This window comes from Arvicanthis niloticus, chromosome 6 (genome assembly GCF_011762505.2).
Source record: "Arvicanthis niloticus isolate mArvNil1 chromosome 6, mArvNil1.pat.X, whole genome shotgun sequence".
Classification (NCBI taxonomy): Eukaryota; Metazoa; Chordata; class Mammalia; order Rodentia; family Muridae; genus Arvicanthis; species Arvicanthis niloticus.
In genome coordinates this window covers 11,319,966-11,346,069 of record NC_047663.1, presented here as the reverse complement: position 1 = coordinate 11,346,069, position 26,104 = coordinate 11,319,966, and the positions used below count along the sequence as shown (strand labels likewise).

Sequence of the window (26,104 nt, the reverse complement as noted above, 5' to 3'; positions counted from 1 at the left end):
GTCATGGGCTAGAGATAGAGTTCAGTGGTTATGTGTCTGCTGTTCCCACAGAGAAGAGTTCAGTTCCCAGCACAGACACTGGCAGGTTTATAATTGTCTATAACTGCAGATTGAGGGGCATTCTGATTTCTCTGGCATCTGTAGTCACCTACACTCATGTGCATGTACTCCCACTCAGAATTATATCTGTACCTATAACTAAAACACAACAGAATGCATCTTAAATAAATAAGTAGACTCATCTAGAGGCTTTCCTGTGATATTCAAATAGCAGTATTAAGTTCTCTATATTTAGAACTTGAGAATGTTCAAATAAATGAGAAATATCCCATGATCCAGGAAGAAAAATAGTATTGACCTTTCTTACTAAGAGAGGGTAGCATGATGTCTTGACTCTGCTAAGACTCAAAATCTAATTATCGAGATTCAGAGATTCACTTTTTGAATTGAGCTTTCCAGTACACATGCTGGGAATGAGGATGGCAAGACAATTAACAAAGATCCGGTGGCTTAAAATGTCAGGGTTGTTTGTGATCTCCTACAGGCTGGATGAAGCAGGAATTGATTTGGATGATTGTCTGAGGGTCTCTCATGAGGTTGTAGTCAAGCTATCCCTGTGTCTCTGGTCACCTGGGTGTCAGGGCCTGCTTGCTACAGGCCCTGACATCACAACACAATTTTCAGAGAGCCACGCAAGTGTTTTCGTGGTGTAGTGGTTCGTATACTCCAAAGCAAGAATCCCTTTTATGAAGAGATTCATAATTTATGCATTAGATGTTCACACATTTTAAAGGTGAGTCCAATTGAATGAGGGCAAAAACTGTTGCAACAGTGTGAATCTAAGCGCGCGGGGGGGGGCATTTGTCAAAGATCATCTTTGAATCTGGACTATAATATTTAAAAATTAAATAAATATTTATACCAAAAAGTCTATACATTTTTCAATTTATTTAAAACCCAAATTAGTTTATTTTGTAAAATATTTATTAGATCCTCATAAGACTTAATGAGGTTCCAGTTTAAGAAACAAAATCATTGCAAAAACCCAATCTTTATATGCACAAATATTGAAGTATATCGATATATTTTATACTTACTGATAATAATTACGTGTTGAATTCCTTTGCTCCACATGTTCATCACAATAGTCTTGACTTCAAAAGCACAGATGGGAGACTGAAGCAGGCAAAAATGCTTCATTTGTCTAAGTTCACATGGCAAGGAAGCGACATGAGAGGAATGAATCTAGGATGGAATGACAGTGCATATATCTGGTTACAGACACAGGAAGAAAGAAGAGTGACTCACAGATAATTTGGAAATTTGGGTCTGGGTTTCATAAAGGGATTATTACAAAAATGGCGGTGTTGTTAGGAACTATAATAAAAGATCACTTCAACTCCTGAAAGTGTAAAATAAATGATATAATATCACATACCTGGTGGCCTAGTTTGCTTTCTATTGCTGCTATTATAATGCTCTGACCCCAAAGCAACTCTGTGGAGGAAAGGGTGTATTTGTCTTTTACTTCCAGGCCACAGTTCATCATTGAAGGAAGACAGAACACAAACTGGAGCAAGAACTGAAGTAGGAATCACCAAGGCATGTGGCTTACTGTCTCACTCAACGGTCTTTGATGAGCTACCTTTCCTGTACATCCCAGGCCCACTGTCTGAAGGATGCTGCTGCCCATGGTGGACTGGCCATTCCCACAATGACAAGACTATTTCTCATAGATATGGTCAGAGGACAATCTGATTTGGACAGTTCCTTAACCGTAATCCTCTTTTCCTAGGTGAAGCAAAATTGTGTCAAAATGACAAAAACATAATTAACATACCCAATAAATTGTAAAAGTAGAATCTGAAGCTTGTTAAGCTTCTTCGCTCTCAACCTGTGGGCCGTGACCCCTTTTGGGGGTCCATATCAGGTGCCTTGCATGTCTGACATTCATATTACAATTAGTAACAATCAAAATCACAGTGATGAAGAAGCAACAAAATAATTTTATGGTTGGTTGTAGGCATAATATTTTTGTGCATGGTGTAAAGGTTATCCTTGTGTTGTTCAAATGTTGATTTCTCTGCCTTCATATTTTGTTTCAGTGCAAACATGACTTTGTCATGTTTATTCTTAGAAGCTCCTGTCTAAAGTTTGTATAAACATTGCTTATTCGTTCTCTGCCTTGCCAGTAAAAGCCAATAAGCCAATGCAAAGCTTTAGAGAAAATAGGTGGGACTTTCCATTCTAGGAAGAGTGAAGAAAGAGATTGGAGGTGGAGAAGGGAGCCATGAGGAGAGGTCAAGGAAAGCAACAGGAGAGGAGATCAGGAAAGAATGAAAAATACATGTGTGACAATACTGTCTGGGAGGAAGCCTGATTAGCTGGGAGATTTAGAATAGAGTGATAATTGCTCAATATTTGGCTCAAGGCTGTTTTAATAACTCTTAGTCTCTCCTTTTGGTTATTGGGGAATTACTTACATAAAGAATAACTGCTGCCATGCTAATTTTATGAATCTGTATTAATATAATAGTAATTAAACTGTTAGTGGTTCCCACATGAGGAACTGTATTAAATGGTCACAGAATCAGAAAGGTTGACAGCCACTGATCTCGAGCGAGAATATTCAACTATAAACCCAAATTCTCTCTCCTCTTCTTCTCTCCTGAAGCTCCACTGTGAGTAAATAACTCAGTGAGAATTCATGATCACTTGTTCTACATCAGACTATCATCATCAGCTTGATCTCACAGTGTTGCTCTTCCTAACTCTGAACCTTGTTCCATCGCCAAAGATTGGCTAAATCATCCTTGATTTAAAGGTCTATTTGAAGTATGGTAGTGGGTGTTCTACAAGCAATGCCATGCATGAATATCTACAATTAATATTTTCCTACAAGCTTCTAAACCATTTGGAACCACCTTTCTTCTTTTATATAATCATTAGATATCAATACATTCCCTCATCATGGTTAGTTCACAACCATTTTCTTACATAGCCATTATTTTTCAGAACAATTTAAAGCACAAAAATTCCTGAGAGATGAGAGATTGTAACTGTGCCATTGAGTCTCTGCACAGCTCATCTGAGAGAACAATCTCTTCCTTGAAAGCCTATAGGCTGCAGGAGCCACATGTATTAGCAAACTTCCATAGTTGACATATCTGTATTTGGCCTTAGTCCAGCAGTTTGTTTTTTGAATCTTCCTCTAAGAGAGGGGAGTCCGAGGTATCTATGGTATCACATCTTCTACCCGACCCCTGACACTCCCCTCTCCCTGTTTTTCCTTTTGAAAAATTTCAAACTGAGTTTTCGAACTTCACAAAGATTTAGGCTGCTGTGTCTATACTATGATAACACAACTCCCTAAAATGGGGAAGAGGAGAGACGCTTGGTAGAATAATGGTGGAGTTTAGTTGGCAATATTCTAAATAAAGTAAAATCCCATCTATTTAGGACTTTCTAGGACTTTAAGTCATTACAAATTCTTCGGTTTTTTTTTTTTTTTTTTTTTTTTTTTTTTACTTTAACATTAGCCATTACTACCTCAAAAATTCTAACTATCCTTAGAAATCCTTCATGAATGTTTAACAAATTTAAATTTGAATGTCACTACACATGAGATGTCATTAAGTATATTTTGTTATGAAACATCTAGATATACTAGGTAAACTAAAAGCAATATCCCCAAAGATCAATCAATGAATCCTGGAAAACATAGAGTAGGTTTGACACTTTTGGATTGGCCTGAGAACTTGGATGTAGTGAATATATTGGAAGGGAGACAATGCTTTAGGCACCTGCAAGGTAAACATTTGTATCCAACAACATCAGACAAAATAAGGATCTTTGAAGATTTACAACTCTAATAATAGAAGTTATCAGACAAAACCTGCACACCAGTGAGGAAGGATGACAGTACCTTGGAGGTTTCATAGTGAGCCTGGTTTGGAAGCAAAGAGAAAGTGCCTTAGAGAGTTTGTAACAGTATTCCAACCCTAATAAGATTCCACACGCCACTTCATGCTATTTTGTAGTCTTAGAAATCAATAATTCAAACATTATGTGTATGAGTGAATATGCAGATGAGAATCCCAGTTCACTGTTTTCAACCTCAATCCATAGATTCTGAAGTCACCGTAGATAATAAGTATTATAAACGCTGATTGAGCCAAAAAGAACCTATAAAAATTAGGAGTCGAAGAGAATACCTTTCAAACACCAAGTAAAGATAAGCAGCTTACTTAAAGAGAACCACAAACTGTATACAAAATATCCTCAATAGAAAAGTAACTGAGAGAAGAAAGGAGACTCTCAAATGAATGAAAAAAGTAATCAAGAGAGTACCAATGCCCTCAAATTATCATAGTCACTTGTTCTAGTTTTGTTCTGGTGCTAGTGATAAAACACTCTGACCAAGAGCAACTTACAGGAGGAAAAGATTTATATGGCTTATACTTCCAGGTCACACAGTCCATCACTGAGGGAAGTCAGGACAAGGACTCAAACGAGAACAGAAGCAGAAACGTTGAAGGAATGGTGTTTATTGGTTCTCTGGCTCATGTTCAACTAACTTTCTTATACACCTGAGGCCTGCCTACCTAGAAGTGGTGTTAACCATAGTCATATGTGCTCTCTCTCCTATCAGCCACTGTCATTATCATTGGTCCATTCCATCTGGGTGGTCTCTCAATTGATAGCTCCTCAGATGATTCTGGCTTGTATTAGAGAGACAGCTAATGTGAAGCAGAACACCCACCCACTCAATGATCACTTCAAAATAAATATAATATTCATTTCAAATGTAACAGCTTGACACTTTTTACTGTCTGCATGTTAAACTGGATGAGCTTCAAACCTTACTGCAAATTGTTTCACTTGGGCCAGAACCAGCAACAAAGAGATTATTTGGTTAGTGTTGGGGACACAGCATCTCATGTCATGCTGAGAACTGCGTGGGCTTTAGTGCATTTCTAAGTCACGTAGTGATCTCATAAATGTGCAGATTCTAATTTAATAGGTGTCGAAGATTTAACAGTTCGCGCAAGCTCCAAGCTGTTAAAACAACCACCACATTTTGAGAAGAAAGACTAATTAGGAAGAAGAAACTGTGTCCCTGAGCAGAATTAACTAAGAAAAGGTCATGTTGAGCAATGAAGATGTTAAAGTCTGAGAACTTTAAATAAATGTCCATATCAAATGCTGCTAAAAAGCAACTAATTTGATAGGCTAAAGAAAGCAGTGGAAAGAGCTGAGTCTGTAGCTCAGTTGTTAGAAGAGTACTTGCCTAGCGCACATAACATTCGGTACTGATGACTGTGAAGCTGAGTATGGTACTATTAAAAGCCATACACTTGTGAAGTGGCGGCAAGAGAATCAAAAATTCAGAAGTTCAGGGTTATCCTGAGCTACATAGGAAATTCGAGGACAGTTTGGACTGGCTGATAAGTGAGGAGAAATAGGGAGAGGTTTGGAGAGAGTCAAATGTTGAAACCAAATGCTGAAAAATAGATGATACAGAATATTGATAGGAATATGGAAGAGTCAATTTCTAAAACACCGAAAGCTAAATCTTTTAGGTATTTATAATGCTGAGGTAGTTTTATTTTTAGAAAAGAAAAAATTGGTTCTATGTGTATCATAGAAAGTAAATGTACATGCATTTCTTTTAATGTTTAGTGATAATTAATATACTCAATCCTACAATGCTGTTGTCATTAGAGAATTTTCCAGATAAGATCCTTAGAGTCCTTGCTATGCATCTGTTCTTTTGCTTTTGTACTCTTTCATATCACTTTTTAAGGTAGCATGTTCTTTTAAGGTGGTATGGCTGGGGGCTGCTGTTTCAGAGGACCTTGTTTTGACATGCATATAGTATATCAAAAGTACATGTAGCATCCAGTTTCATGGGATCTGATACCTTCTTCTGACTTTTGTGAGCCCCGGGTACATACATTATGCATTTACATAGATTTAGGCAAGAAAATAAGCAAATACATTTTAAAGGGTAGCATTTTAAAAATACAACTTTCTATAATCACCACAAGATCAATGTAAATTTTTGGAACTGGGACTGGAGAAATTGATCAGTGGTTACATATCTTTGCTGCTTTTGCAGGGGAACCAGGTTCGGTTCTCAACACCAACAGAGCAGCTCATAACATACATACACAAAGATGAAATACTCATATACATCAAATAAATAAACAAATCTACAAAAGAAAACATCTAGCATTGTTAGACACACAAATGTGGTCAATATTTTCTTTTCTCTTTTATTTGCTTGAAATAATCGTCATTTCAGAGGCTTACTGCTGAATAAGCTTACACTTACAAGATATTTCTGAATTCTGGATGGCATATTCAACTCAGCTGTTCTGGCTCAAACTCCTCTCCAAGCTGACTGATTCAAACTGGCTTCTCTCAGCTTTTGTCTGAATTGATCTGCTTGGCCTCAAACTAACTCTAGAAATCTGTTCTGATTTTCTGCCTCCTTCTCATTCTCTGGCTCATTCTGTTCTCAACTGTCTCTAGATTGTTCTCCCTGCAACATGTCTGTAAAATTGTCCCAGAAAAAAACTGTCTCTGAACTCCACTAACTGAACTACCACAAAATCTGCTCTACTTGCTGACTCATCCAAACTGACTGACTGAACAGAACTCTACTGCACTGCCTGAACTCAATGGAACAGAACAGACTGACTCTCTTTTTCTCTGCACTGCTCTTAAATAGCTTCCTTTTCCCCGTGCTGTTCTCATGAGAGTTAGATGCATCCCATCTCTGACTCATTCTGTTATATCATTATCTGATTCATCACTTTGTCTGCCCCTCAATTAGATGTTACTTTCAGACATGGATGTTTCCCTCCACAAACTAATTTTACCTACATTGTTTGGGATTAGAGTTGTGTACTAAGGGTGTGTCTGTATTCCAGGTAGAGCAACCATGTTGTTGGATTAAACTTCTTTTACACCCCCTTAACTCCCTATCTACATAATCATCACTCAATATTCTACTCCACAATTTTTCTTAGAAAATAATCATTTAGATTTCTTTCTTCAAAAAAACAAACCTCTAGGATCCATCACTGAATATAGCTAAGCACAGCTAGTTTGGAGCCAAGAACTATTTATTTTCAAAAGTACCACCTCCCACTCTATCCAGGTATGTTAGATGCAGTTGGCATCCATTTATTTGATATGACATTTTAAAAAATTACTTGAAAAAATAAAACTTTACATTTTCTTTCATTACACTAGACTGTAACTGTACTGCAATGCAAACCAGAGACATAACCTTCTTCACTTGCCTGGCTGTACTGACTCCCTACAGTTTACTTGTCATGGAAGGTAAATGTGCAATGATCTATACATTTTAATGACCGTTCTATTATCTACACCCATTCTCAAGTGCAAGGAATTTTTAGAAGCATGACTCATGTCTGCTTTCCATGCCTCTTTCTAAGACTGACAAACTTCTTAAATTGGATAAATGTTAGGCGTTGCAGTCCCATCTCAGCAGCAGAGACTCAGAGCCTAGGTATCGTCCAACACCTCTGCTTGCTCACATGCACACATTAAAATCTTTGCCAGCTCCTGTTGCTTCTATCTCCAAAATATTTATTGTAAGCACCTACTCATGCATGTTTCAGTGACATTACTCAGCCATGGCCACTGTTTTTCTGTTATGCTCTTTGCTCTATATACCTCTGCTTTTCTCATTGGCTCTTTACTGACCTCCATTGTACTGGGAAATATTACCTGATAATTCCAGAATCCCAGAACACTAATTAAATGCTAAGCACCAGGATGCGTGTTAGTCATGAAAAGAACGTCATCATCAACCCTTTGGCTTGTTTGTTTGTTTGTTTGTTTGTGAGTAGATGCTCAAGATTCTGGGATAAAGTAACTTTCAATGGCTGTCAAATAAAAAATAAGGCATTAATCTATGTCATTTGTGTTATGTACTAAATCTGAAGACTTAGATTTATGCAAATAAATACAATATATTTCATTGTTTACAATTTGTTCAAATTTTGTATTACTATTATGTAGAGTGTTTAGGGAGGTTTGTTTAGGATTTTATAATCTACCAGGGGGCTTGCCTTGTGCCTTTGTCAGCAGCCATTGATTGCTTATTATACTTCATCTCAGGATGGAATGTTGTGAGATTTCTCCCATACCTGATGTCAACTACTGCTGATCTTAATTAAAAATACATATCCTTCTGAAGACACCATTTTTTATTTTTTTTGTCCTTGTTTATTTTCACAACATAAAATATTATGTTTTATATCTATCTATCCATTTATCTATCTAAATGCCTATCTATCATCTATCTATAATCTATATGTGTGTATATGTGAATATATATGTCTATAGGTACAAAAGACATATATGTATCTATATATATGTACATATATACATATGTATATGTATGTATTCACAAAATAAGGTAAATTTCTCAGAATCACCATCCTACAATTTCTGTTCTATATTTACATATGTTTAAAAACAAAGAAATCAACTATCTTTTAATTCAAACTATTCACATATACTCCAAGCAATTCTTCTTTCTGAACATTTATCTGTCTTTATAAATAAGTTCCTCAGTCTACTCCAACTGGCAACAAGCCTGCTTCCCAACATTTACCAGATAATGTCCATATACTTGTGTATTCTATATTCAGGGCACCAATATTGTAATTCTGTAAGTTTACAGGATCGATTACATTACCTTTACCTTTTAAAGTGTAATTGAGTTTGAATTTGAGACATTCACATCTTACCCTGATAGTTCAGATCATAGCTTCTTCAATTCTCTATTCCATCAGCATTCCTACATGTGACCTTCAAATTTACTGTGACTTTAGGATCCATGAGCTACTGAACATGTTTCTACTTTTCTGTAAAGAAATGATTCCTGATTTTTAAACATAATTTTGTATTATGAGATATCGTGGTTGCATAAAATGAACATTCAAACTTGTTGCCATGATTTCAAATAGTGAGTGTCACTTTATTTATTAATTCTTTTGATCAATTCATAAGTCTTCTGTTTAGTGTTTCTATGTAGTTATAGTCAGCCATTCAGGTTGTCACGGCATATTATTTGCTATTCTATTTCTAAACATGCACATCAATTTTCTTGTCTCTTTTGTCTTCAGGTCTTCAAAGACTCCAGCAGCATATTAATCAAGGTACCCACTTTTTCATCCTTCAAAACAATTTAACAAACAATCTTTAATCTTTATTGGATCCTGCTTATACTAATGAGCGTGTTTCTTATTTGTTTCCTCTTGAGGGCAAATTGCTCAAAGAGTGTCATAAAAACTTTATTCTATATCTCATTAAATATTTCCATAATTTCTGCATGGAAAATTATTAATGATCAGATTTTCAATCAGAAAATAGCACTTACAGAAGAAATGGCATGTTCAAAAAGAAATCAGGCATGGTTACCCACTCAAGAGTTTATGCATTTGAAAGCATAAACAAAGCCGGATACACGGAGGGGTTGGGGAGAAAAATTGGAGTGAGGATATTATATATTCACATTATAATCTCAAAAATTAAACACATTACTTTTCAAGAAGACAAAATATAATAGTCATTATCATTTATACTTAAAATCAATAATGAGACTGTTAATAATGGAAATTACACTTAAATACATATAATCATAGTTGATCTTCACTATGGGTAACCTAAAACATTGGACAAGTGATTTCTACTCTTCAAATGATTGCCTCAACATATACTTTAAAAATACATCCTCCCCCAAATGGAAGTTCATATTCAGAGAAGTGGACTGACTATGGAGACACAAAATCACCATTTATCAACTGGGCTAGATAATATGATCTGATGTTTACAAAAACATGGTCCCCTTCAGTCTTAGATTTTCTTGTACCATGATTCTCAGTTTGAATTGTCTTAGAGGTTGTTGATTAGATTTGAATCCTAAGTACTTCATTTACTGACTCTGAAGTCTTGGAAAATACACGTCACTTCTTAAAGTGTATTAAAATCATTATTTGTCAAAGGATTCTATTTTTGGCGAAAACTGCTCCGTGTCTGCCTACTGAATAGAGGTTTCTGTGTTGAAGTCAGACAGACTACAGGAATAGAATTCTAGTATTGCTGTTGTAGCTTTGTTTTTATTCTGTTTGGCATAAGTCTCATAAACATACCACTAAAAGAGAAACACATTGTACACTTGTCAATTGTACAATTGTGCAAGTGACACTGTAGGCTCTGGAGACATCGTGATGAATCAAACACAGAGAGATCTGAATTCCAAGAGAGTTAATTTTTTGACCAAGGGAAACAGACTTTAAAGTAATAAAGCATCTATCAAGGTAATTCAGTAAAGAGCTATTCAGTATGGCATTACACGTGTGACATTACTTTGTTAGGACATTCCTCTTTGAGGAAGTGAATAGTAGGGCCACTTTTATGTGGTCATGTGGTTGGTAGAATAGTAACTCTATGCCCCATCCTAAGATGGCTACACCCTATTTGTTAGAATATGAAAATCTCACTCTGGAATCTGGCTTCAGAAGACCAAATGCGTTTGCAGATAAGATCAACTGCACGCACAGATCGGGAAGATTATTCTGTGTCTGGATGGTCTCAATATAATCACATGCCTTCTTAAAATCATTGGCCTTCCTTGCTCCCTTGGTGACAGAAGGAAACAACATAAATGACATTGGAGATAGGTGTGTGAACAGCTTTTTTGAAGCTGTAAAAATTAAGGAAGTGGGGTCTATTCCAGAGCTTCCAGAAAGGACTCTAACCTCAAGGGCTAGATTTTGTCCCAGGAAACGATGTTAAGATTTTTAGCCTATACAAACAGAGTATAATAAATTTGTGTAATTTTAAAATGCTGATTTTGGTTTGTTACACATACAGTAGGCCACACTGAGGCAGAAATGATAAGAACAAAAATTAACAAAATTTAAAAGCACAGTCTTTGCAGTGGGAATAGCCAGAGACAAATCAAAATAACTGTATAGGGTATTAAGATAGAAATGAAATTAGTCAGATGTGCCTCTGGGCAATAATGGCATGATTGTTTGGGAAGTAACCAACTGCTTTGTGATTGGATTTGAAGCCTGGTTTTTCAGAAGAAATATATCCCTGGTGCTCTGAACCAGGTTAAAAACCTGTGGCTAGATGAGATTCCAGGGTCTAGTGTAGGGGATTTACTACTGATAATACACTAAGTGGATATTTAACCAAATTATCTTCTAGGTACTTATGCTAATGCTCTGAGACTAGATTTTCTGTCAATTTTGGCCAGAGACTTTTCTTTTTGCAGTGAGCTATGGTTAGTACAGAGACTTGTGACAGGTCAAAGAGTATTAGGAAACACTGTCTTCTGGATATGACATAGCTGATGTCATCATGAACACAGAGCAGCGATGAGCGACTGTACAAGCCCTGCATGGACAAGAAGACATGAAAGTAAGAGGGGGATGGGTAAGAGAAAGAAGGAGATTATGAGAGTGGGAGGCAGAGAGAGAATAATTGAAGTGAAAATGTTTACCAAGTTAAAAAAAAAAGTATACCAAGTATATGAATGAAAGTGCTCAAAATTAAAATAAATGTTAAAATGCCTTTTTAAAAGAATGAAGGGCATTGTTGTTGAAGGGAAAACAAAAATTCTAAACAGAAATCACAACATTCTATGTTTTGATAAGCTACAACTTTATTTTAAGTGTATGAGGAAACCATACACTTGATAATATTTGCTTTAAAACAACTGTTGTGTAGAAATAGAACAGAGATGCCAAGAGACAGAGACATTAGTTACAAGATTATTGGAGGGACATAGAGATCCATTTGAAAATGTATTTTAGTTATGACTTGGCATGGGGGAGTCATTAAACCTGGAATAGAAAGAAAATTTATCATCATCATTAAAAATAAAAGCCCTTCTTCATCTCAAAGTAGTCAGCGGAGTATAGAATACCCAGATATTTGTGAAGACAGACATTTGTGAAGAGAAATTTTTTGTTCTCTGAGATCTACAGACAACTGCTCTTAAGGCCCTGAAAAGTATATTCTTAGTAAATCATGTCTGGTTCAATTTATGGTCCTGTGGCCAGCTGTACTTAGCTGTAAGGGTCCAGAAACTTGTAAGAGCCTTGACACTGACCCAGTTTCTATGTCTACCTCACAAAAAGAATAATAAATAAAAAATGCTTTTTTAAATTAAAAAAATGTTATCCATACAAATATAAATATTGGAGATTTTGCTTAATCTTATGTCATTATCAATTTTTCATTCATTAACTGATGGCTACCATCAATGCACCTGAGGCATATGTATATATAAATATAAATATGAATATGAATATAAAATATACATTTGAACACACAGACATTCAGAATTCAATTTTTAAAATTCACAATCTGGTGAGATGGCTTAGTAGTCTCCTATGAAGCCATGAAATAACTAGACAACAGAGAACCCAGCCATTTTCCGAAAGGCCTTATTAACTGCCTGTTTTAAAGTTTAGGTTTGTTTTGATTATTTTTCTAATGTTTCTTTGAGTTTCTTGTCCACTTTAGTGATTATAAAACTTCTCCCAAGCTTGAGCTTGTGTCTGAGACAGGTTGTCCTTATTACCTGTGGCCACAGAACTGTCATGTGTGCCCCTTTGCATTGTCTCTGAAAACTTTAATGCTACAAGTATTGAACAAATAGTTCCCCACTTCAGTCCATAAAAAGCTTCTTAAAGAATCTCGACGAGACTTTTGAAAGCGGTTCTCATTCACTTTTCTTCCCTGAAGCTACAATGCCTAGTCCACAGCACATAATCTAAAAAAGAAAAAAATTAGTTCATCTGCTGTACTTGGGTAAATTTATTCAGTTTACAAATTTTGCTAGAGTACAAGAAGTAACTGCTTAATGACCTGGGATTGAGCCTAGGTTCATGATCCTGAGGGAATTATGTAGGAGTGGACACTGTACATTCAGTCTTCCTCATTGTTACTGATTTGCTGGCCAGATTTCTCTACCCGAGAATGATTGTCACATAAGATCACTTGATACAGATAGTTCACACAGCTTCTTTGTGTAATTATAGTTTTGCAAAGGAAGAAACATCATAGGAACCTTGGCCCATATATTAATTTCTAAATGCTACAACCAATTATATAGTAACCCAGAAAATATTTTTTTAGCAATTTATACTTACCCTAGGTAGTTTAGACACATTTAAAAATCCCATATATCCTTGCATATTATATAGTGCTAACTGTATTTACTTAAGCAAGAGATCATTGTTATGATTGTCTTTATTACCTCATGATGTCCCATGTAATCTGTAATCTATTCATTTTCTGCTGAATACTGAGCATAATCATTCTAACCTATAGGTGTTCTCGAAGCACATCTGCTTTGATACTAAAAGAGGTCCTAGAAACTGTGACATAGCTCACAAAGCATCGTGACAATAACCTGAGCGCTCAAAAATCTGTACCATAAGCCTCCTTTCAGAAGCAGCAAACATACAGGTAGCTTTCCCACAGGACTTGAAATTCACCTTCATTGTTGATACAAATCCAAACTGTGGCTTAGAGCTTGTTCTTCAGGAAGAGAGGAGATATTGACTACCGATGGATTTTCCATCAAGTGAACAGCATCTTAAAAATAGCAGTCAAATTTCACTGACATTCAACTAATCCAATACTTATTTGGATATGACAGCTTTTCCCATCTTGTTTTAATGTTAGGGTTAACCAGACAAAGCATATAAAAAAATCATAATGATTTAAATCTTCTACTACCTTTTTTTTTTTTCTTTTTTTGGTCAGTGGGGTTTCACTATATAGCATATCAAACTTCCTATATAGTCTTGCAAGCCTACAGTACAGCCTCTGTTTTCCACATGCTGGAATTATAGGACTGTACCCTCTCAGCATGCAATAACATTTTATACAATATTAATACAACAGGCAGTCACTATGACGTGGTGGCCACCCTTCATCCCCATGAAAGCATGATTTTAGGGGCAGAAGATGCCATGTCTCATTGTCCAATGCATATCACGAGAAGACAATGTTAAATCTGTGCATTGAGATCTAGGTATTTGGGTATGATTGGCTGCCGAGTTCCGTAAAGGAAGAATAAGTTATCTGTCTCATCAAAATAAAATGAAAAATTTAAAGACTATCTAGCAAAAATATGATTGTAAGAAATTTTCCCCCTTTTCAAAGTAGATACTTATTCTCTTATTTGTGAATAAATTCAACAATCAAAGACAATGACGTTAATACAAACCAGAGGAAGTTATTATGCTCAGATAAAGAATCTCTACTGCCTGGCAGATTACACGAAAATAAACAGCTGATTTTTCATAATCCACAGTTAAAATAGCATAGGGATATTTCTCTTTATAACTGGGTACAATAATTCAACTATGCTACAGTGCAGAATTTGGCAGTAAATTATTAAACAACTACTGTTAAATGATCTAATTGTAATTAGATTATAATTAAATTACAATCAACCATTTTTTGCAAAAATTAACACATTTTATTCTCTTTTTTCATTCTCAATGGTTACAGATGTCATAAAATCTGGTAAGGAAAAATTATTCATCTGCAAACTTCATACCCAATGCTAATTCCTATTTTTCGACTCTCTGTCTTTCACGTTCTAGATCAAGCAAATATTTAAAGAGAGTGATAAAAACACTTATAGGTCACAAATTAATAAACTAAAATCCATACAATCAGAATGTGGTATGTTCACTGTTCTCTGTTGCCATGGACTCAGGACAGTTTCATGTTTTATAACTTATTAATTGTAATGTTCAACCACAGTAACTAACTTTTCTTTCCCAGAAGAAATTGAGGTAGATGGTTTCTACTGACTCTCTTCTGTTTAAGTAGTCTGAGGTGATGTTTGGTGCTGAGGCTTTCTTGACAACAAAAACACTAGGAATGATAGGCTAATAAAAACATGTTTGGTGTTTTCAGGCAATGGCAAAAAATGTTTCACAGAAACTAGAAAATATATAGAGGGGAGATTTGAGAAAAGCAGTCATTGCCTTAGTTTAGGATTTCTATTGCTGTGATAAACACAACAGCTAAAATTAACCTGGGGAAGTAAGTGTTTCATCTTACAACTGCAGTCCATCATTCCAGAAATGTCAGCGTAGGAACTCAAGGCAGGAACCTGAGAGCAGGAAGTGATGCAAAGGCCATGGAGAAACACTGTTTATTCGCTTGCTCCTTGTGGCTCACTCAGACTACCTTCTTATAGCACCCAAGACAACCAGCCCAGGGGTGGTATCATGCACAATGAGCTGCACCCACCCACATCAACTGTCAAACAAGAAAATGTACCACAGGCTTATCCAGGTCTCAACTGGAGGTCCCCTCTTCCAAAATGACTATTTCTTTCTTGTATCAAGTTGCCAAAGTAGCTAGATTAGTCACAAAATTTAGCAAAAATGCATAGGCACTGTTATAATTTAATTATAATACCATAGATCTACATAGTAACCTAAGGATTGCAAGTAAAGAAAAGAAAGCTTTTTACTCCTAAAGATATGTCTTCCATTAACCATGAGCAGAAAGAGCTGTATGACTATATCCAGAGGGCACCCAGGGATCCATCAATATTTTAAAATTTTAATATTATTTTTAGAAAATAGAAAGTATAATAAATTTTGATGTTAACCACCCCAATTGCCTCTTTCCAATGCCCCTTAGAGTTCACCCAAAATCTGTCTCTCATTATTTTGTTTATTATTATTATTTATTATTATTATTATTATTGTTGTTGTTGTTGTTGTTGTTGTTGTTGCCTATTATTTTTTATTTTAAAATGTTGAAATGAGTTTTTGTATCTTAAGATGAACACATTCAAGATGATCAAGTTATGTTGGAGTGGTGAAAAATATTTTGAGACGTCAATCATATGTAAAGAACCTTAGAATTTGGAAAGAGCGGAGACCAGAATTTAAACCACAAACACCCAATTTTCTAGTCTTGTGATCTAAGGTCAACACTTCATCCAAATGTCTTCAAACTGTGGGATACAATCTGCCAATTTAGTTAGGTGAAATTAGCATTTTAGAAGATGGAATTGGATATTTTAACATGGAATTTTAAGTCAACAGAAAAGAATCCTTCGTGCACATAGATGCATTTGCTTAGACATTTTAGTTACTAGTCTGTTGCTGTGGTAGAACCCTGTAACTGAGGCCACTTATAAAAGAACGAGTTAGAGGTGCTCAGGTGTGTCCATCCTGGTGGGGAATTGTGTCAGCAGGCCACAGACAGAAAAGAGAGAACAACCAAGAGCTCATATCTCAGACCTCAAGTAGGTTTCAGAGAGAACAAACTGAAAACAGAGTGAGCTTCTCTATAGGAAAATCAAGGTTGTGTTACTAGAAGGGAAAATCAGAATTTTTATCAGAATTGCAAAAGGTATCCACCGTATTATTTCAGTAGGTAGCCTCTAGTTTTCTAACAGTGGCCAATTTGGTTTAAATTTACTAACTCCATCAGAAACAAAGCAATTTTACTTACTGGTAGAGACAGTTCTGAAAAAAAATGGTATTAGGAAGCATATTCTTCAAGGTCATTAACATGGCTCATGCAAACATATGGGAATATTGCTCTGTAACTGCTTAACTCATCAATGAGGAAAACACTGCATAGACATGAATCTAGGAGAGACTGATAAGTGCACTTAGTGTAAAAGAAAGAGTGAACTGATAGTTAAAAATTAGATGCACATGCAGGAAATACAAGGGGAGGAATATAGGAGCATTTGAAGCTGTTTTCTAAAAAACACTGCACCTTTGACTGGCAAGATGGTTCGTTGTAAAAAGAAGCCTTTGGCCAAAACTGAAGACCCGAGTTCTATCCCTGAGACATACTGGGGGAAGGAAAGTTCCCAAAGCTGTCCTCTTATCTCCCAACTTGTGGTGTGTATGATACAGGCATGCCTCCCTTCCCTCCACACACCACACCTGTATACTCAAAACTTTAAAAAAGGAATGAAAAGAAATAATACATCTTACTGACCTTTGCAAATTAGTATTTAGCTTTACAGAATCTCTACCATAAGCAATAAAGAATATATAAAATACAAGCATATCTTATATGGAAGCTGGCTGGTGTTGCTCTCTTTAACTTGCTTTGGCTTATCTTTCAGTATTTTCAGATAGGGTCTCATGTAGCCCTACCTGACCATGAACTGTTCAAGTAACTGAGGTTGGCTTTGAACTCCTGGTTGCTTCTTATGTTCTGGGATTATAAGCAAGTGTCACCAAGCCGCCCCTTCTCATTTGAGTATGTGACCTTTTATTCCTTATGTTAGGATTTTGGATAACTTTTCATAATGATTTGAACTTTTGGGAAAGCTTTAGGCAGTAACTAAAGTGTTAAGAATTCTAATGACTGGACTATGTCAGCCCTGAGTTATATGGGGTCTTACAATGATGTCTCCTTATCGCCTCTTTTTATACATACTCCCCATAAATTATCTTCCTCAAGTATTAACTTTGTAGAGCTTTATGACTTCTATTACAGAGCTAAACACATAGAGTAATCCCCTCAAATGCCTCTGACTATGAAATGTCTGTACAGTACTTGCTAATTTTCATAAATCAAATTGCTTCTTTGAGGTACAACTCCAGGTCAGAATGAGCCTTAACTATCTCATAATTTTCCATAATGTTCTACCATTTTATGCAGAGTTTAAAATTGAATTCTAATATCCTAAGCCATAGATGTAATAAAATACAAATTATGCATACCACTTCATACGTTTCAATAAAACAGACTAATGAAGTTTCCTAATATTTTTATTAATACTCCAATAAAGAGTTTTGATTAAGTACAAATGAACTAAATCTCATGAAATATCTTGCTTGTTAATTGAAGGTATCACCATAATGGTAGTGTTAATGTGATCTATATTCCTGACCACTTCTGTGTGAAAGGCATGTGTTGCTTGCTATCCAAAAGCCACTGTCTGGATGGTTGGAGTCAGTGTAGAGACATGGGATATGAGCACACTTTCAAGTCATCAGACTTATATCTGAGATTCAAATTTAATTTTCATGTCTCTGAGATATGTTCCTTCTGTGTTTATAGCTGAAAATGAAAAACAAATATCTCCAATGCCATTCCTGAGGTCAGATTTCAAGTGTTCAGACCTTTCTCTATTTTAAGAAATCGTCTGTGTCCTACCAAATTCCAATTTAATGCTTTTTTAAAAAGTGGTTTTAGGTAATTTTTCCAAGTTTCTACATAAAGGGATGAAGATAATTCTTTGACACCTGAATGACCCTTAGAAAGATGATCTCTTCAAAGAATGTTCCCCTGTGTAGAACTTCTGAGCAAGCTTTCTTATGCCAACAAAGGATTGAGTGTACATGTTTCATTACAGGGCAATCAGACGAAACCTAAAGAAAACCATATCATTCATAAAGTCATCATAACAAATAAACATCATCCACAGGAAAAAAATGAAGCCATATGCCCCAGCATGGGGAAGCTTCAGTTCTATAAGGAGGTACTTTTCTTGAAGAGGACCACTTCTATTAAAGTCTAACATCTCACCTTGGTTTCTACTGGTGCCATAGCCAACAATTTCACAGTAGATACCTTCAATATATACTTCTTTTCTTTCATAACTCTGAACTAGAGATTAGCGATCAGAATGTAAGTGGGGATAGTTTCTTCTGAGCCAACCTGCTTCTGCTTTTTTCTTGCAGATGGTCACCAGTCTCACTGAATCCTCTCCCTGATTGTCTCTTGGTTTTCTTCTCCTTCTCCTTCTCCTTCTCCTTCTCCTTCTCCTTCTCCTTCTCCTTCTCCTTCTCCTTCTCCTTCTCCTTCTCCTTCTTCTCTTATCCTCCTCCTCCTCCTCCTCCTCCTCCTCCTCTTCCTCCTCCTCCTCCTTCTTCTTCCATTTTTTATTTACCCTGTGTTCATGCAGTCAGTTCTAAGAACAACAGTTGCATTGAATTAGTGCCACCTCACTGACCTAATTCAATCCTTAAGTCCTCAGTTTGAAAACCCTATTTCCAAATCAAGTCACCTCCATAGGCACTGAATTTGGAAACTTTACTATATGAACTTGTGGGTGAGTGGGCAGATACATATCAGTCCTCACATCTTCCTGTTGGTGTTGCGTTCATCTGTGTGACTCTGTGACTTTAAATTTTATTTTCACATTCATTACGGCTCACCCGACTCACCATGCTTGTACTATTGAAATAGAGACGGACACACAGAGATCACGTAGAGATAGCTGGCAAAGATGTGTGCGTTGGATCATATCCAGGAAGCGGAGTGCAGGAGACCTGCTCCTTCCAGATGGACCAGGGGAAAGTATGATTCTGAAGAACCCAAAACAAACTCTCTTGTATTGAGTTAGAGCTCATTGTGAATATGCTAAGCCACTTACCCAAGCATCCATGGCTAGCCCTGGTCACTAGATGCAAACGCAAATAATAAATCTCTTCATAATATAAGGGTCCAGATCTGGGGTTCTGCACACAGTGACTTCTATGTAAAATCTTTTAATGCCTCCCTCCCCAGCCTCTTCGTATATTCAAAACAGAAAAGTATTTGCTTCTGTAGACATTTAAGCTTTGTTCTCTTTTGTTCCCTCGTACTGAAATTTGTTTTGCTGGGGGGAGAAAAACCTAAACTTCAAAATCTTCCCATTCATTTCACCTGAAGTAGCAATTTCTATCAGTTAATCTTATCTGAGTTTTTCAGAACCTACTTGTTTTGCACCCCAGGGAAAAATCTATCTCTCTCTCTCTCTCTCTCTCTCTCTCTCTCTCTCTCTCTCTCTCTCTCTCTCTCTCAATTTTAAAGAAGTGGAAGAGAAATATCAGGCTTTATGCCAGACCAAAAGAAAAAATATCATTCAGCAAAGCAGAGAAAAGGGAACTAAAGTAGGTCTGACATGGAGGCTGTATCTGAATATGCTAAACAGTCCCATAACACATCAGGTAGGTCTGCAAAGCACCCATAAATCAATCTTAGCTAAACATAAGATGAGAGGTGGCGAAGCCAAGGAAGAAAAGGAAGAAGCTGAAATGTGCTCATGAAATTTCCACATTAAAAACCCATTCCTCTTCCCTGGTCCCGATGCACTTTGAAAAGAAACAGACAGATCTATAATCTTAGCAAAAACATTTATGGCACAGTATAGTATACAAGTTCCCCCAAACACTCTCTGCCCTAGTTATTTTTTTAAAATACCATTTCTTGCTCTCCAGAGGCTATATTTATTTTCAGTTCAGTTGAGAACATTCTAAGTTAAAAACAACAATAAAACAACAACAACCAAACAAAATCCTAAATACTGACCATAAATGCTACCTACCTCTCCCCCATCTTAGACCAGAGAACCTTTTCTACTCTTTCTATTATAAGCTATAGACGGCACACATAGTTGACATATATAGCCTTGGAACAAGGGTTAGTTTGGTCAGCACTTCAAAGACAAAGTAAAAAACTCAGAATATAAATGATATGACTGTAAGAGGGAGAATGAAGACTTTAAATCAAAAGCATTGGTTTTATAGTTGGGCAATCTTTCCACTCTAATTTTTAAGTACTAAACATGTATGGGTTTTGCATGATGTCCACAAAAATAAACGCATATAGAAATGACTACATCGCAATGCATTGTTGTAAGAACTGGATGACCAATGGAAAGCATGTGAAGAGTCAAATTCCATTTATTAGTTCATTTATTTTAGCATCCATAAAGCACATTTCATGCCAGGCCTGGATGAGGTATTCAGGTTGCAATCTCTGCTGGCAGGAAGAGCAGAATGCAGTGAGGGACTGGGCTATGAAGTAAGTGCTCATTGGTCAGTGTGCTGATGCTTCGATTGATGGATATTTTAGGTGTGATTAAACAAACAAAGAGATAACGCTACTAGAGGGCAAGTAGGGGGCAGCAGGGAAACTGATAGTATAAGAAGTCATTTATCTCTAATTATTGACAATTAGTGAAGATAGATTTTTATTATAGGAGAAATAAAAATTTATCATTTTGGAATTTTTTTCCATTAGTGTGCACATTTTTTTTTTTTTTTTTTTTTTTTTTTTTTTTACCTGTGCAGGAGGAAATCTCTGGTTAAACTGAAAAGAAGGAATTTCTGTGTAAGTTGGTAGTTTCTAAGACAGCTTTGATTTTTTTTCCTAACGTTGGTACTTGAACCCCTTGCATACTCCCCCACCCCCCACCCTGTGATGGTGGGTGGAACCTGTGATTTGCTTTTAACCTGAAGAATAAATGAGAAGGATGAGATAGTACGCCCATGATTACAGTGTGTGAGATTATACCTTGTCTTACTGTAAGACAGTATCTGTGTCTAGCTTTGATAAAACAGGCTGCCTGTTGTAACCTGCCCTGTGGAGAGCTTTGCATGGCACAGAAGCAAGTGTATCCTTTGGTCAATAGTCTGGGGGAGAAACTGAGGTTGACAGTCCACCTGCCTGCCACAGAGAAGTGAACTTAATGGCCGACGCATGCGTGGGAGCTTATTCTTCTCCACTGAGATTTAAGATTAAATAGGAGCCCTGGACAGCAATTTAAGTTTTAGTTATGTGTGTGCACTTGCACATGTGTGTATGAGCAGGTATTCAGGTGCGTGGAGGTGCATATATGTGCAAATATGGAGGGAGAGTGAGATGTGAATCTCTGAGATTACTCTTTAGGAGTTGTCGATCTTGTGTTTTAAGATGCATTCATGGGCCTGTTAATGAGACTTGTAGTTCTCTTAGTCTGTGAAGCTGGGTGACCATCCAGTTCCAGCTCCAGGAATCCTCATGTTTCTCCTTCTCCAGCATCAGGATTACATGAACATACCACAAAGCTGAACTTTTTACACTGGTTCTGAGAATCCATCTTAGGTTCTCATACTTACACAGCGAGCACTTCAACAACTGTGCCATCTGTCTGGCTCACAGCCATCACGATGACTGGTACCTTGTAGTATCCAGAAGAAGAGTACCCAGCTATGCTACACCCAAATTCCTGATCCATGGAAACTGACATTATAAATGTAAGTCATCTTAGTAGCTAAATTATGATGGTTATATAGCATGAGACAAGAAAATGCGTGTATAGAGACATCCCAGCATAAAGTAATACAGGAAACTTATTTCTACAGAGTGGACATTATTCAAGTCACTGCAGGCTGAGTTAGTACCAGGTGTTAAGCAGTATAGTCTTTGTCAGGGAAATGGAAAGAAGAAGCAGACCCCTACTGCTTGAGATGGGAAGGTGCTTCTTGAATTTTCAGAGCAACGACATTGTGGTTTTGCACCTTCTCTTTATTTCATACCAAGCTAACAGCAGATGATCACTAGTGCCCCCTGACTCCCTCAAACTCCTTAGGCAGAAATCACTTCTGAATGCAGAATTCAGCTTTTGTCCAGAGACAGTGAGGGAGGGATATGAGGGATTCCCAGAGACGAAGCTGTGTTCCCATTACATGAATCACTCTGGTTCTTACCTTCCTTGTTTTTCAGAGATATGAGACATGAGTGCTTAAGCAGAAGTGACATCATGAATCTGTGGCTTCCAAACATGATATGTAAAGAACAAGTGTACTTATTAATTTTGCATGCCATTATGGTTGAGCAAAGTGATACTCAGAGAGCTGGCTGGATGGGTTGGTGAGAGAAGACTGCCATTTAAATTTCTAGATGAGGGTAAAAGAATGATTCCCCCAATCTCTGGTGTCGATGGGTGTGATGCCGTCTCATGAGTGGGTACCTACATAGGGTAGAGGGTAGAGAGAACTATAAATAAGCTTTTTGTTCAGCCTGACAATGCATGCTTATATGTCTTTCTGTATCAGTATCATTTACCAGCTTGGTGATCTAGACACTGACTGTTCCCTTCAGCTCCCATGGTTATTGTGAGTTGGAGCAAACACTTAGAACTATTCTGTCTTTTGCAGTTGTATTGGCATTCCTGAGTCTCCAGTTTGCACAGAATACAATCCCTTAACACCTCTTTCTTTTCCTCTATTTTCTCCTTACATTATCATTGGTATATCTACTACGTGTTTGTTTCTTAAAATACTTAACTAGTATAGCACCTGTATATATTCTGCACTTTGTGGCTCACAGAGTCTGTGTTTCAAGTATTTAACTTTGTTTACATGACAGAGACAGCCATGGGGACTAAGAGAATAATTAAATTTTATTTCAATAAACTACATTTTGATAATGCTAGGTCTGAATTTTATACAATATCCACATTGTAAGCAATAATAATCTCATTAGCAAAATTACTTAAAATATGAAAACTACATTGGGAGTACAGCTCAATGGTAGAGTGCTTACCTGGCATGCAGGAGGCCCTGGGTTTGGTATTCACATGATATAAAACAAACTTGGTATTATTGTAGCCTGTAATTCCAGCACTCTTGGGAGGTAGCGATAGGAGGATGAAAATTTCAAGGCCATATTTAGTTGCATAGCAAGTTCAAGGCTAGCCTGAAATGCAGAAGACTTTGTCCAAATGAAACAGAAACAAACCTAAAACAAAACTAAAACACCGAGCTCTGCTCATGAGTCCCACAAGCACAGAATGTGGCTGAGTTCAGTCACGACTACAGTTTACAGATATCTGCTCAAAGCAATTGCTAGGTTTGGTATAGCGCAATCCCAGTGATTTTTATTGTTAACAGTATTTTCAAAATTCAATTAAACTGATTCACTTTTATTAAAAAGATATTATAGAAGGAACAAGATGTGCTCTGAGATTTCAGGAGGCAGCCAAACTCTGGGGAAGGGAGGGCTCCAGGATAAAGATGCCATTCAGTAGCCAACAAATAAGACATTGACATCTCTTAAAGATGTACAAATTTTGTGTCATTATTAAAGATGAACACATTAGATCATGTGTGTGTGTGTGTGTGTGTGCGTGCACACACACACACACACATTAGACCATATATAAAACATACCATTTTGACCTATTCTGCTGCCTTTTAGTTTTATTTATATGTTTCCAAATGTGAATGCTTCTGGCTACCTTGGGAATTGAAGCAGGGGTTGGAAATGAAGCACAGGTTAGACAATCATACAAAGTAAATGGAGCCCTGTGCCCCAGATCGTAGGCATTTGTCCATGCCTTTTCTTCCTAGCATGTTCCACCTGCTGTAATCAGACAGAGTATGAGACAGCTACGGCACCTGCACAGCTTTGAACACGATGTGATACGCTGGTATCTGAAGGGTGCCAGGTTTGGAAACTGGAAGGAAGGAGAAATTGCTAGCTCCATAGGAAACATTTTATGTTGTATGTACTTTTTTTCCCTCTGTTTCTGTCTCTGTCTGTCTGTCTCTATCTTTTTCCATATGTCTCTGCCTTCATCTCTGTCTCTCTCTCTCTGTCTCTCTCTGTGTCTCTGTCTCTGTCTCTGTCTCTCTCTCTCTCTCTCTCTCTCTCTCTCTCTCTCTCTCTCTGTCCTAAATCAGCTCTTTAGCTTTAGGCTTTCTCTTACATAAGAAGAAGAAATTGAAGGACAGAAGAACGAGGCAGCTCTTAAGCTGATCCTTGAATAAAGGATATGCCTGGTCCTCAAGCTCCCTCAGTGGCAATAAATGGAGCCATCTCTCTCTCCATTAAATAAGCCAGCTCCAGGGCTGTCTTCCCACTTTCAGCATGCCTAAGGCTCAGGCTGTGCTTTCTGAATGTTCCTTAATAGGAATATTCTTCTTTTGTGAAGAAGCATCTGCATTGTCTTTAACTTTGGGTACCCAGCCAATAAAGGGTGCACCTAGAGCAAAAGATTTTAAATAGCTTCCAAATTCACTCAAATGACAACATCTCCCGTTTCACAAGCACTCCAGTCTCCATCTAAACAGTTACAATTCAGTGAAGCAATGATGTGTTCAGTGTAAGGATGCATGCATGTGTACAATGTGTTTGGAGAAGCTAATTCTGGGTATTTTTAACCCTTTACTACATTGCTTCACGTGTGTGTGTGTGTGTGTGTGTGTGTGTGTGTGTGTGTGTACATGAGCCTGCTCTGCCTTCCCAACACTAATTCAGTACAGAAGCTCCAAGCTCAGATTCTCCTGCTTGTTTCATAAACCGTTTTACATTTGATCCATCTTCTCATTCCAACAAAGCTATGTTTTATAGACAATGGTAAACAATGAGTAACTACTATGGAGTGATCACAGTGGAGAGAGAATCCCCCATCAGTTATCATATTTCTTGACAATCTTTATAGAGCCTCGTTTAAGCACTGTCTTCTAATGTACAGGCAGATCTCACTGGCCCTGATATTCTGGGGTCCAATTTCTCCCACTGCGTGTACCCACAATAAAGGCATACATAGACATCAGCAGCAAAAATTTCACACTGGATCCATGAACCCTCATCTTTCTTGCAAGCATGTCTGAACATGGCACGCTCTTGACAGAAATTATTTTTTGTCTATAGCTACGAGCTAAAGGCCTAGTTTAGAAGCAGGCAGGATATTAGGATATGGTTACAGAATTTTAAATAGACCTGGAACGGACTTAAAAGACCTTGAGTGGGGATCACTTATCTTGGAAATGGCAATCTACAATGTTCTGGTGAACATTTAGTGAGTTAGTGGATATGTTTATTGGATTGAGGATTTTTTTATTTTATTTTATTTTATTTTTTGAAGATTGCATAAGGAGATCAGTCAGATTCCAATTAAGCTACATGGACTTTTTTTTGTACGTAGGGCACAGACTCCCATATTAAGAATAAAACAAAATGATTAATACTACCTCCCTTTTTTACTAAGCCATAGAAGAAAAAAGAAAATTATGTGGAGAAGAAAAGACCTGAGTTCTTCTTGTCCCTCTTCTTTAAGGTAGACGTACACCTTGATAGGGAGGAAAGAGGAAAGAATTTTCTGGAACTTCCTAGGTTCCTTGAAACTGAATACAGATTTGTCTTGTTAATAGAAGGATACTAATTAAATGGATTGATGTGACCTCCATGGTAAGAATCCAGCCTAGGCCTTGTTCTTTTTTTCAGGCAGTTTCAGGGAGAGTATATAGAAGCTTGATGTTGGGTAGGTGTCTTC

At 37.0% G+C, this 26,104-nt stretch overlaps 1 long non-coding RNA gene across 15 annotated transcripts in view; it reads right to left on the bottom strand.

The window, feature by feature from the left end:
* LOC143442623 (uncharacterized) overlaps positions 1-26,104 on the bottom strand; it is a 60,495-nt gene that overhangs the window by 31,334 nt on the left and 3,057 nt on the right. For all 15 annotated transcript variants that reach the window (XR_013110949.1, XR_013110940.1, XR_013110944.1 and 12 more), the window contains exons 2-4: positions 23,371-23,523; positions 22,533-22,795; positions 1,098-1,245 (exon numbers count right to left, since the gene is read on the bottom strand). This is a non-coding gene — a long non-coding RNA (uncharacterized LOC143442623). The remainder of the gene's footprint in view (positions 1-1,097; positions 1,246-22,532; positions 22,796-23,370; positions 23,524-26,104) is intronic.